This window comes from Lissotriton vulgaris, chromosome 6 (assembly GCF_964263255.1).
Source record: "Lissotriton vulgaris chromosome 6, aLisVul1.2, whole genome shotgun sequence".
Taxonomy (NCBI): domain Eukaryota; kingdom Metazoa; phylum Chordata; class Amphibia; order Caudata; family Salamandridae; genus Lissotriton; species Lissotriton vulgaris.
This window is the reverse complement of record NC_141694.1, coordinates 1,634,572,475-1,634,586,680: the sequence shown is the minus strand read 5'-3', so window position 1 is coordinate 1,634,586,680 and position 14,206 is coordinate 1,634,572,475.

Here is a 14,206-nt window from a genome sequence, read left to right as displayed (position 1 = left end):
TGGGCATTACAATCCGCGAGTAGGTTATTCACTCCAGGCTTTCCCCTTTGCTTTCGAGTAGGTTGTTCACTCCAGGCTTTCCCCTTTTGCTTTCTTGTATTCGTAGTCCTGCAGATTCAATTATAAAGCGAGGACTACAACTCCCAGAATGCAAAGGAAACTTGAACTGAATGAACTACTCACACGTCGACCTAGGAGATTTGAGAGCTGTGGTAAGGCATATGGGACGGGACCCTAACCACAAGCAATGCAAAAAAATCCTTAGAACCCCCACCACACATTTCAAACACTAACCTCTCCACGCTCATCTTGCTGCTTCATCTGCACTCCAGGTCTGAGCATGCTAGCGCCAATTGCTCGTTCATCACCCATTACTCCCAGTGGTGCATGTAACTAGCTACAAAACAGCCCATAAATATGTAAAAGGCAACGTAAACGCTGGTAAAGATTTTTTTTTAAGTATTGACGTTCTCGCTCATCAGCAAGGATGTTTCCTATCACAATTTTTAACAATATGAAATGTAACGATCTAAAATATACACGTAACTTTTTTTTAATATATCTTTTTATTGAAGGTGATTCTACACAATAACAAAGTACAGCACATTTCGATAATTGGTGATGTGTAGAAGACGTACGGTGTTTTCCAGTGCTGCGCTCAGATCATCCCCAGAAGGTCTGATCCATGCGGGCGGTCCCAGGCTTGGAGCCCCAGTGTCAGGAGAGAGAGGTAGAGTACACAAGCCGCCTCTACAGTAGTTCCATTGCCCCCAAACCTTTGATCCATTTCCCTTAACACAAGGTTAGCGGTTTGCTCAATAAAAAGGTTGCAATATTTGCTTTATTTTGGGCCTCAGTATTCAAAAATGCACTGTAAATATTAGTGCACGACAAACTTGCGAAGTGGCCTTTATGTTCGGAAACAGTTGTGAGTTTGGTAGAATAACCTCAGCTTTGGAAGCACATCTGTGCCACTGGCCAAATGTTCTTCATTTACTCTTGACATAAAAGAGGAAATGCGTTGGAGTCTGATTCACAGGCTGCTGCAGCTGTTCACAAAAAATAAATACCCACATACCCAAGTACTCCATTTTCAGGCCCTAATGAATTTTTACTTCAAGCTTCATCACAACTGAGAAGGAAGAGAACAACATTGTTAAACATTTGGAAGTCTTGTTAAAAAGGTCAGAGCACATCCATTTTACTGGCAGTGACCTTAAGACAGGTTGTGACACAATCTAAATTCAGCTGTCCTAAACAATGTCTCTGGAATTATGCTGTAGGGGACCATCAAATTATGCGGCAGGGTTGACTAAATTATGCATCAAGAAAAGGCAATTTATGCAGCATAATGCAGCACATTCGTTGATAGCATTAATTCATTATTTTTCATTCTTACACATGGTAATACCGTCTGGGCAAACATTTCACCTCATTAGTACCAGTTTAACAATCAAATACATAAATAGGCAACTGAAAGATAACCAGTAAGCCTTTCTGAAGGGGCTTCCAATGCAAGCGAACACATATTGCCACGATTTTAGTCACTTTTGATCCATTTGAGCTAGAAATTAGAAACATTTGTTTTTTGTCAAAATCTTCAGATTATACAGCATGATGGATTATGTGGCAAATTAGGCAAATCCTTAATTATGCAAAAAAAAGTTGAGAGTGATGAATCACATAATTCAAGTGCCTTAAAGTAAGTCTGGAAGTTATCAATAGTGGGATTCAGTTTCCTCTGCCTTGAGAGTATGTAGGTGTCCTCTGCATACAGATAAAAGCATTTGCAATGCAATAGGTCTTGCATTAGGAAAGTTTGAGCTATTGGCATTGTAAATGATACATTTTTTATTTATGTATTAGTCTTGAAAATGGATAAATTAATAGCATTGTTATTTACAATGCCAATAGCTTTAACTTTTGCAAATGTAACACCTTTTGCATTTGTAACACAATATGTGTTGTGTTGAGAGTGAGTGAGTGAGTGAGTAAGTGGTTGAGAGTGAGTGGGAGAGTCAGTCAGGGAGTGGGAGAGTCAGTCAGGGAGTGGGAGAGTAAGTCAGAGAGTCTGTCAGTGAGAGTCTGTCAGTGAGAGTGAGTCAGTCAGTGAGAGAGAGTGGGAGAGTCAGTTAGTGAGAGAGGGTGAGAGTCAATGAGAGTTTGTCAGTGAGAGTGAGTCAGTCTGAGTGAGAGTGAGTCAGTGAGTAAGAGTAAGTGAGTCAATGAGTGAGAGTGAGTCAGTCAGTCAGTGAGTAAGAGAGAATGGGAGAGTCTGTCAGTGAGAGTCTGTCAGAGAGAGTCTGTCAATGAGAGTCTGTCAGTGAGAGTCTATCAGGGAGGTCTTTCAGTGAGAGTGAGTGAGTTAGTCAGTCAGTGAGTGAGAGAGAGTTGGGGAGTCAGTTAGTGAGAGAGTGGAGAGTCAATCAGTCAGTGAGAGTCTGTTAGTGAGCGTGAGTCAGTGAGAGTCTGTCAGTGAGAGTGAGTTAGTCTGTCCTGTCAGTGAGAATCTGTCAGTGAGAGTCTGTCATGTGATTAGTGTACTGTTCACCCCTGAGGTGGAAGCCGTGGGATTTTAGGCCAGCAGGTTATATTACTTGTAAATTCGGCGCTCCTTTTAAAATACTTGCTGCTGCTCGATAATTAATTTTGAAAAATTGTGTGTATTTTGTTGGTGCCTTTTTAGTATACCGTCATTGCACTTTAGTCCCTTCCCTACCTCGCCAACGCCGGTCCTGAGCCCTACTCTCCGCACAGCCGATTAGGTGCTGGTGCGAGAGAGGGGTGCACTCCATCTTGGGAGGGACGGCAGGGGTAGCTCTCTAGTCGCTGGCTGCTTCCCACCGTCCCGGAATATTTAAACAGCGTTTTCACACGGCCGCACAGATTAGTGTACTGTTCACGGAAAACTGCCCCCTTTAGTATTCCGAGGAACTTAGGGGGAAAAAACGGCATTGCAGGAAATTGGAAAGAAAGTGGCGTCTAGAATATGCCTCCACTGATAACATTTTATATAGAGAGTCGATTCGAGCCTACAAAGAAGAGATGAAAAATGCCCAAACATCTTACTTTTCAAAGCAAATCATGTTGGCAAAATCAAAACCCAAAGAAATCTTCCAGATAGTAAAGAGCCTTACTACACTCTCCCTTCCTTCCACGCCCAGTTGCAAAACAAGGGCCTACTGTAATGACCTTATTGACTTCTGTTTTCAAAAAGTCTATCAAATCTACACCTCATTTCTTGCCAAGGATCTAGACCCTTTCTCTCAGGCACGGTCAAAGATGCTGGAAGCTCCTCCTCAGACCCCGGTAAAGTTGGATCATTTCCTGCTATTAGAACAGGAGGCCCTGGAATCATTAGCACGACAAGTAAAGTCAGGCTCACCCCGTGATCCAGCCCCCCCAGATGCACTGGTCTCGGTAAGTCACACAGTTCTTGCTACTATTCTGAACCTTCTAAATGCCTCTATCTCCTCTGGCATTGTTACCCCGCCCTGGAAGCAAGCAATGGTGCGTGCTCTTCTGAAGAAACCAAATTTAGACTCAGGCAATCTGAACAACTACCGCCCCATTTCCCTCCTTCCCTGGGTGGGCAAACGTCTTGAGAAGCATATTAACACTCATCCCATGGACTTTCTCGAGAGCAACCAGCTACTCGACGCCATCCAGATGGGTTTCCGCCCTAGACATGGCACGGCGACTGCCCTATTGGTAGTCACCGAGGAAACCAGAAGGATTTTGGATCGAGGGGGGTCAGTGGCAGTGATCCTCCTCGATCTGAGCGCAGCATTTGACACGGTCAACCATGACATGCTGCTGTGTCGCCTCTCTGACTTGGGAATATCAGGGGGGGCAATGAGCTGGCTCAAATCCTTTCTGAGCAATAGGACCTTTCAGGTCTTTGAGGGAGACACCGTCTCCTCTAGTAAACCTTAAGCTGTGGGGTACCGCAGGGTTCATCTTTGAGCCCTGTGTTGTTTAACGTCTATATGAGACCACTGGCTGATGTTGTTCGCCCTTTTGGCTTTAAGATCATTTCATATGCGGACGACACTCAGCTAGTGGTATCCCTTGCACAGAAGGACGGTCAATCAGTACAAACCGGGCTAATGAAATGTTTGGAGGAGGTAAAAAGCTGGATGAAGATGTCATGTCTTAAGCTTAATGGGGACAAAACTGAGCTGATGCTCCTCGGCCCCCCTCCTGCAATTAACATTGACTCCCTATGGCCCCCAAGTCTGGGCACACCTCCTATACCTAAGGACAACATCAAAAGTCTGGGGGTGTGGTTGGACAAAACCCTGACATTCAACACTCAGGCCCCCAAGCTATCTGCAACCTGCTTCGGACTTCTCAGGATGCTGAAAAAAGTCCTTCCACTCCTACCTATGGAAGCCAAGCAGATAACCGTGCAAGCCCTGATCCAGTCTCGACTGGATTTTAGTAATGCGTTGTACTTAGGTGCCCCCGACTATACATTGCGAAAGCTGCAGATTATTCAGAACTGCGCGGCTCGCACATTGCTCCAACTACCACGTAAAATGTCAGCAAAACCTGGGCTGAGGAGCCTACACTGGCTCCCGGTGCGGGAAAGAATTTCTTTTAAGGCAATCTGTATATCGCATCAAGCCTACTGACAAAAGGGCCCGCCGATCAGCCATGGGATAATTAGACCGTACTATCCCAGCAAATGCCTTCGCTCCAGTCAGGCCTTTCTAGCCACGGTTCCCAGAATCAAGAGAACCAGAGCTGGCGGCAGGATGTTCTCCTACAATGCCGCTAAGCTGTGGAATTCACCCCCTCTTCATCTTAGGGCTAATCCAAACCTGCTTTCCTTTCGCAAGGAATTAAAGGCTTTTCTTTTCAAGGTCTATTACTAGTTCCCCCAGCTGAGCACCTCAGCCGAACGGCACCCTGTTCTTGCAGCGCTTGGACGCCTCAGGGCAGCAATTGCGCTATGCAAGTCCCCTTTTAATTTCATCTCATTTCATTTCATTTCATTTCATTTTCATGTCCCTTACACAAAACGGGCCTGTTTGTAACCTAATCGAAAAGTCCTCTGCACGCCATGATATTATGGCATTGTTGTAACAAAAGGGGGTGGGGGAATAAGAACAAACAATCAAGAAAGGAGAACTGGAGAGTTTTTATTTAAAAAGAAATGGGGAGTTTAAGGGGAAATAGGCGTTTTAGAAAAGGTACAGGACACAGGAGGATGTTATAGAAAGTGCTTTAAGTTGTGTGGAAAGATATGGCCAGATTGGAAGGAAACGTATGAGGAACAAATCACTGACGGGAGAAAAAAATGGTAAAAAGAGAGTAGTAAGGAAGATGTGTTGTGGCTGCCTGCTGTCCATATGGCATAGCAGGTCTTTCATGTGAAGCTTTGTGACAACGACTTGTTAATTTATGTTAGTAGGAGCGCCCGAGTCCGTGATTACATTTGTAGGAAAGTTTGGCGTTTGGTGAAGTGAGGTTTATTGCAAGTGAGGGAAGTGTGCTGCATATGCCTGCAGGAACTGTAAAGGAGCAGGGTTGCAAAAGGACAGTTCAAAGGCAGGATGCTTTGTATATGTATAAGCCTTATTGGTTATGTGTAATTTTTAAAATAGAAAAGGAGGCCAAACAAACATGTGAACAATTTTTCTAGAAAAAAAGTGTAAATACAGTGTTAAGCATCCCGGAAGACCCCGCCCTAATTTAAGCTTTCTGCACGTGTTAATATTACTGCACTAATTTGACTAAAACGGAACAATTTTGCACCATACATTGTCAGATAGGCACAAAATTGTTTATAAAAATTAGATTTCAGAGGAGTAGGCACTGTTTATTACTGGCTCTGGCAGCCTCTTGGCGCTTGAGTGAAATGCGTCCTCTACGGGCAGGGGCGAATTGTGTGTTGGTGATAGGGAGAGAATTTTATTATTTTTATGGAGTTTTATATAGCTCGAACTGGACCCGAAGCACTAGCTGCAAATTCATTTTTGTTGTTGTAGGGCACAGGGATTTGCTCAGAATCACAGGATGTTGAGCGTCCTTGCAGGGCCTCGAAACCGGTCCTCCAGCTTCAAGTTCGACTGCTCTAGCCAGTAGGGCACATCCTCTTCCCTACTGGACTGCTTACCGGATTTCAGACTGTCTCGTGGAAAGTAAATAGTGAACCATTGAGGCACAAAAAGCGGACAATGAATGAAAGAATGATTATATAGACGCCGTATTTACAGTATGTCGTGACCTAAGTGTGGGGCACTAGGACCCCGTGGGTCCAGTAGCTGGGGACAGGTCACCGGACAGGACATCCGGTCATCGGGGCGGGGGAACACACAGAACATGGGATGACTAGGAGGAGCAAGGACGCCATCTCAGGGGTCTATTGTGACTAAGACAATAAAGCAACCTAAGCAACTAACCTGAGTGATGTGTCGTGTATGTATCACCCCACCACAAGAACACGACAACTGGCGACGAAGGTGGCAAGAATCGACGCGTAGTCACCCAGGAATGTTCGAATGAAGATGCCAGGAGCCCACCCTGGACTTGCATCGTCACGGAAAGTGCAGAGAAATTGAAGGGGTGAGGTGCAGCGACACAAGAGAGCACCGCGATCGCTGAAAGAAAAGGTCCGACTGAGCCCGGTAAGCGCAGAGATCGTGACCAGGACCCCACCCTGATTGACGACCAAGAAGAAGGATTTGAGGCACCACAACGAAGAAAATTTGTCCCAAGGAGGAAAACAAGCGTCTGATGAAGAAAACAGCTCCGGTAAGGAATCGGCAGTGAAACGCGCTCGTTTTTTCAAAGGAGGGCGAACTCTCGCGAGAATGAGAGCGGCCATCTTGGGGCCAGGAAATTGAGCCAATAGGAGAAGAGAACAGCGCGGCGGCCATTTTGAAGTAAGGCAAGAGCGAGACTGGCTCCGAAATCGCGTGAGATTTCGGCAGCCATTTTGGAATCAGGCAAAAAGGACCAATAGGAGCGGTCTGAGCAGCGGCGGCCATTTTGAAGTCAGGCAAAACGAGGAAACAGCATGGAAAGTGAAAAAAGAAACACAAAGTGCCGATAAGAGCACAGGAGAGTGAAATAAACAAAGGGAAGTGCAAGGAAAAGAACACAAGAGAATTAAATAAGCACAGGAAAGTGCAAGAAAAAAAAAATAGAAGAGGATAACTTAATAAGAAAAGTGCCACAAAGAGCATAATAAATGAGAGAATGACAAAGTGCCGATAAGAGCATAGTCAAGAGACAATCATTAAGCACAAACAAAAAGAGGATAACTTAAGAAAAGTGCCGCAAAGAGCACATAAGAGCACAGACAAGAGGAAAGTGCCGCAAAGAGCACAATCAAGAGAGAATCACAAAGTGCCAAAAAAAAAGAGCAAAAGGAAAAAAATAAGTGCCAAAAAGAGCAAAAGGATGAAAATAAATGACAGAAAGCACGAAGAGACAGTGAACAAGAATACAAAAAGTGGATATAAAGAAATAAAAGAATAAGTGCCAAAAAGAGCAAAAAGGACGAAAACACGTGCCAGAAAGCACGAAGAATCAGTGAACAAGTGCTAGAAATAGAAAAGAAGAACATAAAAGGAAAGGAGAAGAGGAAAGTAACATGGTTGAAACGAGACCAAGTACACAATACCGCAGACAAAAAGACAATCAAAAAACAGAGTCCGTGACCATAGAGGTGGGGCCCCACAAAGCGAGGCTCGTGCTCGATAGCTGCGCCACAAACATCTCAAGAGAATATCAGAAACAAATAAGAGGTCTAGGAAAGATGAAAGGGAGAAAATCACTACTGAGTCAAGAAATCATCGAGCCGGCAGACGGACCGACAGCCTGGGTAACACCAATGGTAGATCACTTGGAGTACTTGGATCTAACACTAGGCACGAAGATCACCGCAGATGCCGGCCCAGTAGGATTGGGCGCGATAGTGGCCACAATGCAGAAAAAGAATCACCAACATCACCAATAGTGATGGACCACCAAGCACTAAAAATGACTTATGGCAACAGAAAAGCAAATTTACCACCAAGGACAGGAAGATGGGGAAAAAGGTTGATGGACTACGAATTGAAAATAATTAACAAGCATGAAAGAGAACAAAATCTAGCCGACTACATGTCCAAACATCCACGGCCATACAAAAAAGACGCAAGAACAAGGGCGGAAAATCACCTAAACTACATCCTAAAGAACAACGCACCGATATCAGCAACAATGTCAGTGCTAGAACAAGAGACAAAAAGAGACACCACCATGCTAGCGATCCAGAAAGTATCGAGGAAACAAAGATGGAGACACACAAACAATAACAGCCTCACGGATCAAGGAGTCAGCAAAGAAGAACTAGTAACGCTCGAGACAATAAGTGAAGAACTGTCAGAAGCAGAGAAAGGCATCTTAATGGAGGAGGCACGGATAGTAGCACCTTACAGACTGAGCAAGACGAGACTGCCACAAGTGGAAGATAAAATAAGTGCAGACCGAAGGAACTTAACAATAAAAGACAAAGAGGCAAAAGAAAAGATAAAAGCACGTGGTGATCACCGGAAACATGCATCTGAACTAAAACTGAAAGAAGGCGACATGATACTAGGGCGACAGAAACAACAAGGGAAGTCTGACAACCAACTCTCCAGAGACCCACTAACTGTGACGCAAGTAAAAAGACCAATGATTACAGCAGCAGCAGGTCAACACGACATGGCGAGAAACAGCTCACACTTAAAGCAGCTGAAGACTGAAAAAAGAAGAAACATCAACGGAACCCGCAGCAAGCATAATGGAGGAGATAGAGGACAAATAAAGGAAGATGAAGCAAGGCTGAGAAGAACATGCAAGAAACCACAGAGACAATTTGTTTGAAGAGAGATAAAGTGAGCAGGTTTTCTCTCGCTTTCTCCCCCTCTCTCTCTCTCTCTCTCTCTCTCTCTCTCTCTCTCTCTCTCTCTCTCTCTCTCTTCATCTATATCTCCACTTTTGGCCAATGATCACTATCAACGCTGACTAGCAGTGACTGCAGAAATGTGTCACGAACATTTGTTTGTAACAAAGGGGGAGATGTCGTGACCTAAGTGTGGGGCACTAGGACCCCGTGGGTCGAGTAGCTGGGGACAGGTCACCGGACAGGACATCCGGTCATCGGGACGGTGGAACACACAGAACATGGGATGACTAGGAGGAGCAAGGACGCCATCTCAGGGGTCTATTGTGACTAAGACAATAAAGCAACCTAAGCAACTAACCTGAGTGATGTGTCGTGTATGTATCGCCCCACCACAAGAACACGACACAGTATAAGAGGACTGGGAAGAAAGGCGAGCAGGGAGTAGCAGAGAGTGGGCAGTGAGGTGTGGTTGCTTCTGGTGTGTCTTCACAGAGGCCTTCGCGTGCTCGAGTGCAGTGATTCCTAGGGGGTGGGGTGGATGTCACTCCTCCCACCTCTGCTATCCCGAAAGGCCTGTGCATGATCGAGTGCAGTTGTGGAGGCAGGTGAGTGGCAGAATGTGTAGAAACAATGGCAGCAGCAGCTGTCATTCTCTCTCGTCTTCACGCTCTCTTTTCGGGCCCTGTTGCTGCCCTCAGTTTACGGTTAAAGGACCCAAAACGTGTTGTGAATTAAGCAGCTGTTAATGACAGTTTCTTAGTTACGTATGCATACCTGCACGCCTAGCATGGTGTGCTGAAGACCGTACACCAAATGTACTAACCTGTCTCCGTTTTGTACTTTTATGAACACATAAGCATGCTTGACTATTTAGAGAGAGGGATTTCATATCTAAATGTTGCTTTCCATTCAAGCGTGTAGACATGTAAAGGAATACGCAGGCACGCGCACACAGACAGAGACGTAAACGTACATACAGTTTAAAAATGAAAGAAACGTATACATACATCTGTGTGCCTACAAGTGTGCGTAGCTATCCTTGTGTGTATGGCTGTCTATACGGACACTCGCACCCAGGAGCATTGTGTTATTGTGGTGAGTCAGGACACGGCTAGAAAATGTCCACTGGTTTTTGCTTGACAGAGCACCTACGTGTCCATTGAAGAACGCTGATCCGTTAAGACCGCGAAGACAAGCAAAATCAATTCGAAGCGACCCCCTCCCTCCCTTTCATACCATTCAGGGTCCCTTTCCTTCTAAGACAAAGCCCAGGGCCGTTGTGGATTCCTGAGCACAGAATCCAAGTCTCTGGGAAGAGACATGTGCTTTAACAAAACCCTCTTGTGACGAACCCGGAACCCTATGAACGGAACCAGCCAACTTTGACAACTTCTGATTCCAAGACGACTAGACGAAGTGCACTGTTTGTTCATAACCCAGCTCTCTCATTTCTGTGAGAGGTTAGGAACATGATCACCTTTGACCTCTGGGATCAGAATTGCAGCTATCGTCACAAGTCAGGCCAAAGTTTAAAACACCAGATCTACAACTGCTCCCGGACATGGACTCTGTCAGTTGAAGGCAGGGAAAAGCTCTTTTTTCTGTTGTCTGTCATGAACTATTGTGTTCTTAATCTCTCTCTCGCTCTCTGTCCACACACACACGCACATGTATATATATATATACATATATACATATACATATATATATATATATATATATATATATATATGTATATATATATATATATACGTCTGTGTATGTTTATATATACATCACATAGATAGTATACACGTGTGTATATAAACACGTGTGAGTATATATATATAATATAATATATATATATATATATTTCAAGCAATTTCAAAAAATACACCGCACTCTTCTCGGATGATTAAAGCAGTTTAATCCAGCTCAGTAAGACTTCCTCACCTACGCGTTTCGAACTACGTGATCAAGAACATTTACTGTTCGAAACGCGTAGGTGAGGAAGTCTTACTGAGCTGGATTAAACTGCTTTAATCATCAGAGAAGAGTGCGGTGTATTTTTTTAAATTGCTTGAAATAATTCACGAGTCTTGTCCTTGACTCGTCACCTGCACCAGCTGGTTGGCCGCTCCTTCTCCAACAAGGGACGTGTGCTTTTGAAAAAAAAAAAAATATATATATATATATATATATATATATATATATATATATATATATATATATATATATATATATATATATTTTTTTTATTTTTTTTTTTATTACAGGGATAGTGTGATTTGGACTGCTTCTATAGTGTAAGTTCACTGACACCCGCCACCGCACACCAAGTGTAAAATATGTGAAAGATATATGTATGTAAGCAATGAATATATGTGGCGCTTCTATAGCTAAAAAAGTGATGCTCGTCTTTCTGGAGGGGTGGAAAGGTGGGGGCATACATCTAAAGATGCACCACGTGCGTTTCGTCATAGCTTCATTATTAATGCCAGGCTGGTGTGAGGGGCTTTTGTGACTGCAATGTCCCCCCTGGCAAAGAGACAGACAGAACATGTTATCTCCTGCAGCAGGGCTGCCTCGTCCATACCACATGCATTGATTACCCCCACAACAATGGCAGCTTTGTTGTACAGCATATTTACAGTATTAAGGAACAGTTAAAAGATTTACCCTCGTCTGATCAATACCGTGAGTTATGTCTCTCTCAAAGTATTTAATTACAGGCTTGTCGTGGGCTGCCGTCCTCATTTGAGGTGGCAAAAACCATTTGTAATTTCCATTAGCAAGTAAACATGCAATTAGCATGCAGAAGCATGTTTAACTTAATTCCTAATACAGGCAAGGACAAGAAGTGCGAAGAACGTTTGCACCATTTTTCAAGGCTGACACACACCCTAACACATAAGTTTGCTAAAAGAAATAAAAACGCCATTTCCTACCCTTTAAAAAAAATAGAATTAATTGGTAAAAGCTTTGCCACTCGATAGTTACTGGGGATGTTAGTGTGCATCGGGATAAGGGAGGGGGTGGCAAATGGTGGGCACTTTTGCGGCCGCGGCTCACTGAGAACTTCAAAGCGGCCGCAAAAGTCCTCCCAAAGGCTGCAGGTGGACAAATGGTGCGCGCTCCTGGCGCACATGCAGATCCACCTGCAGACTTTGGGAGCATTTTGGAAGGCCCTACTTAATATCTCGCCAAAGCATCGCTAACGCGATGGCTTAGGCAAGACCTAAAAAGAACAATTTTGATTTAATCAGTAGCGTCAATTGAGAGATGTTCACTTTAAAGGGAGGAGAGAAGTCTAACCCATAAATGACACCACAGGTAGGAAAACACCAGCAGGACATTTTATAGTAGCTATTCAGGAAAGATAACGTAAAGGTCAACACGTTATCACTGACTAATGCCAAATGTAGGCAAGAAAAAATGCTGCTATTAGCAACTGTATCAAATACCATCAAGAGGTCTAACCAGTAATTAATTTGTGTCAAGGCCCTCGTCAGGTGACCGTTGCAGCTTGCACCACACATTGCCCCTGCCAGCGCTGCCAGTACTAGTACCAAGACAACTGCAAACCCTCAGAGCTCTGTAAGTGTGGCAATTTAGAAAATTCCAGGCTACCAAAGCTATTAGAATGGCTTAGGTGGCAGGTAATGGTCATTTTCAATCTATATTGAATTAACAAACAATTCTTTTTGTGCTCATTTCTAAATTAGAGCAGCAGCGTCACCATGTAGGAGACTGTCAAGATCGCCAGTCTTGATAATTAAGTGCTGGTGCCGTGCACCGGAAACCACTGGCTCAAATTAAGCACTGGCCTAACCTCACCAGGTTTGTGGCACCATTATAGTCATCCTATACACTCAATTCATCTATGGACACAGCTACCACTGACAGTCTCCATGCTTGGTTAGATCCCCGTCCTGGAGAAGGTGCCGTTTATCAGCGCTCTCAATGAACTTGTCCAACAGATATACAATAGGCTTCTGTAAGAGGTTGAAAGAAAGGGCAATTGAGATAACATCGGAAAATTCACATAGATCACAGAATGTACTAAATACTTCTTAAACCCATACAACGCTTCTTTGAAAGAAGGGGAATCTTTAATTAAATACAAAGAAGCATTAATTACCAAAGGTAAATCTTTCACAATCAGGTGAATCAACAATTAAGAGAATCAGGAATGTGAAGGTTATATGTAGAGCCTGAGGCTTGCCATTCAGTTTCAAAAGTCATAATAGCAGATTTACTGAAAGAGGCAACGCATATTCAAAATGAGATATAGGTAGAATCATGAGTGTCAAAAGGCAACACGGTCAAAGAAAGGTTTGACAGCTAATTATACAGTAAGAAAGAGTTGCTGTCTTTGTAATGGAACAAATACACTAAGGACTCATAAGGCTGTAGATTAGGTCATTCTAAAAGAGGTTGTTGGTGCTATCTTTGATAATATGATGGATAATAAATAAAGCCTCTTTGGAGGGGTAGGGGCGGTGTTATTCTCAATCTTAGATGAGGCAATGTGCCCCTAACAAAAGTAAAATCATCAGGAAACCGTACAATTAAAAAGTCCTATGACTCAAAAAGGCTCAGGATCAGGAAAGTTAGAAAACTATAAAGGTGTATTAGGTAATTTTAAAGTACAGTACAGAACGAAAAACTAGTATTTATAGTATTTAGTCAAAATGCATGGCAAATCAATTTAGGGAATAGCATAAGGTCAGTCAGCGGCAGTAAAGAGTCTGAAATTAACTTGTCTCAGAACAAAAATATTCTAAGTCTTAAGTAAGAGACAAACTGACACTGGTCCGCTCCCTGAGTCGTGGCAAACTAGACTTGGCTCACCTCCTAAAATGAGCTTTTATATGAGAAAATACACAGTGAAAATCATAATGTCAAAAAAGGTGCTCACATCATTGTACAGATTGACAAATCAAAATGTAATGCAGTATCATCTAACATCAAAACCAACACCATCCACTAAATGAATAATAATATAACCCCTTTTGAACTAATGTCAATGGATGTGTCAGTACAAATCTAGTTACACTCAAAACAATGACTGTCTCAGTTTACGAATAGGCCTACAGTCGTATAATCAGGAGAACCAACACAGAAGTGGAGTGACGGTATCGACCATGCTAGTTCCCAAGTCCCCATCTTTCAGTTTTCATGCCCGATCCTTTCTGATCCCTGGATATCAGTCTGCATGTCCTACATCGCATACTATGGCCTCTCAATGTCCCTTACCATTTGTGACAGTTTGTGACGATTTGGTAGGGTTTATTGTTGATAACTATGAAGAAGATTGATATCCAAGCAGCCCTTGGC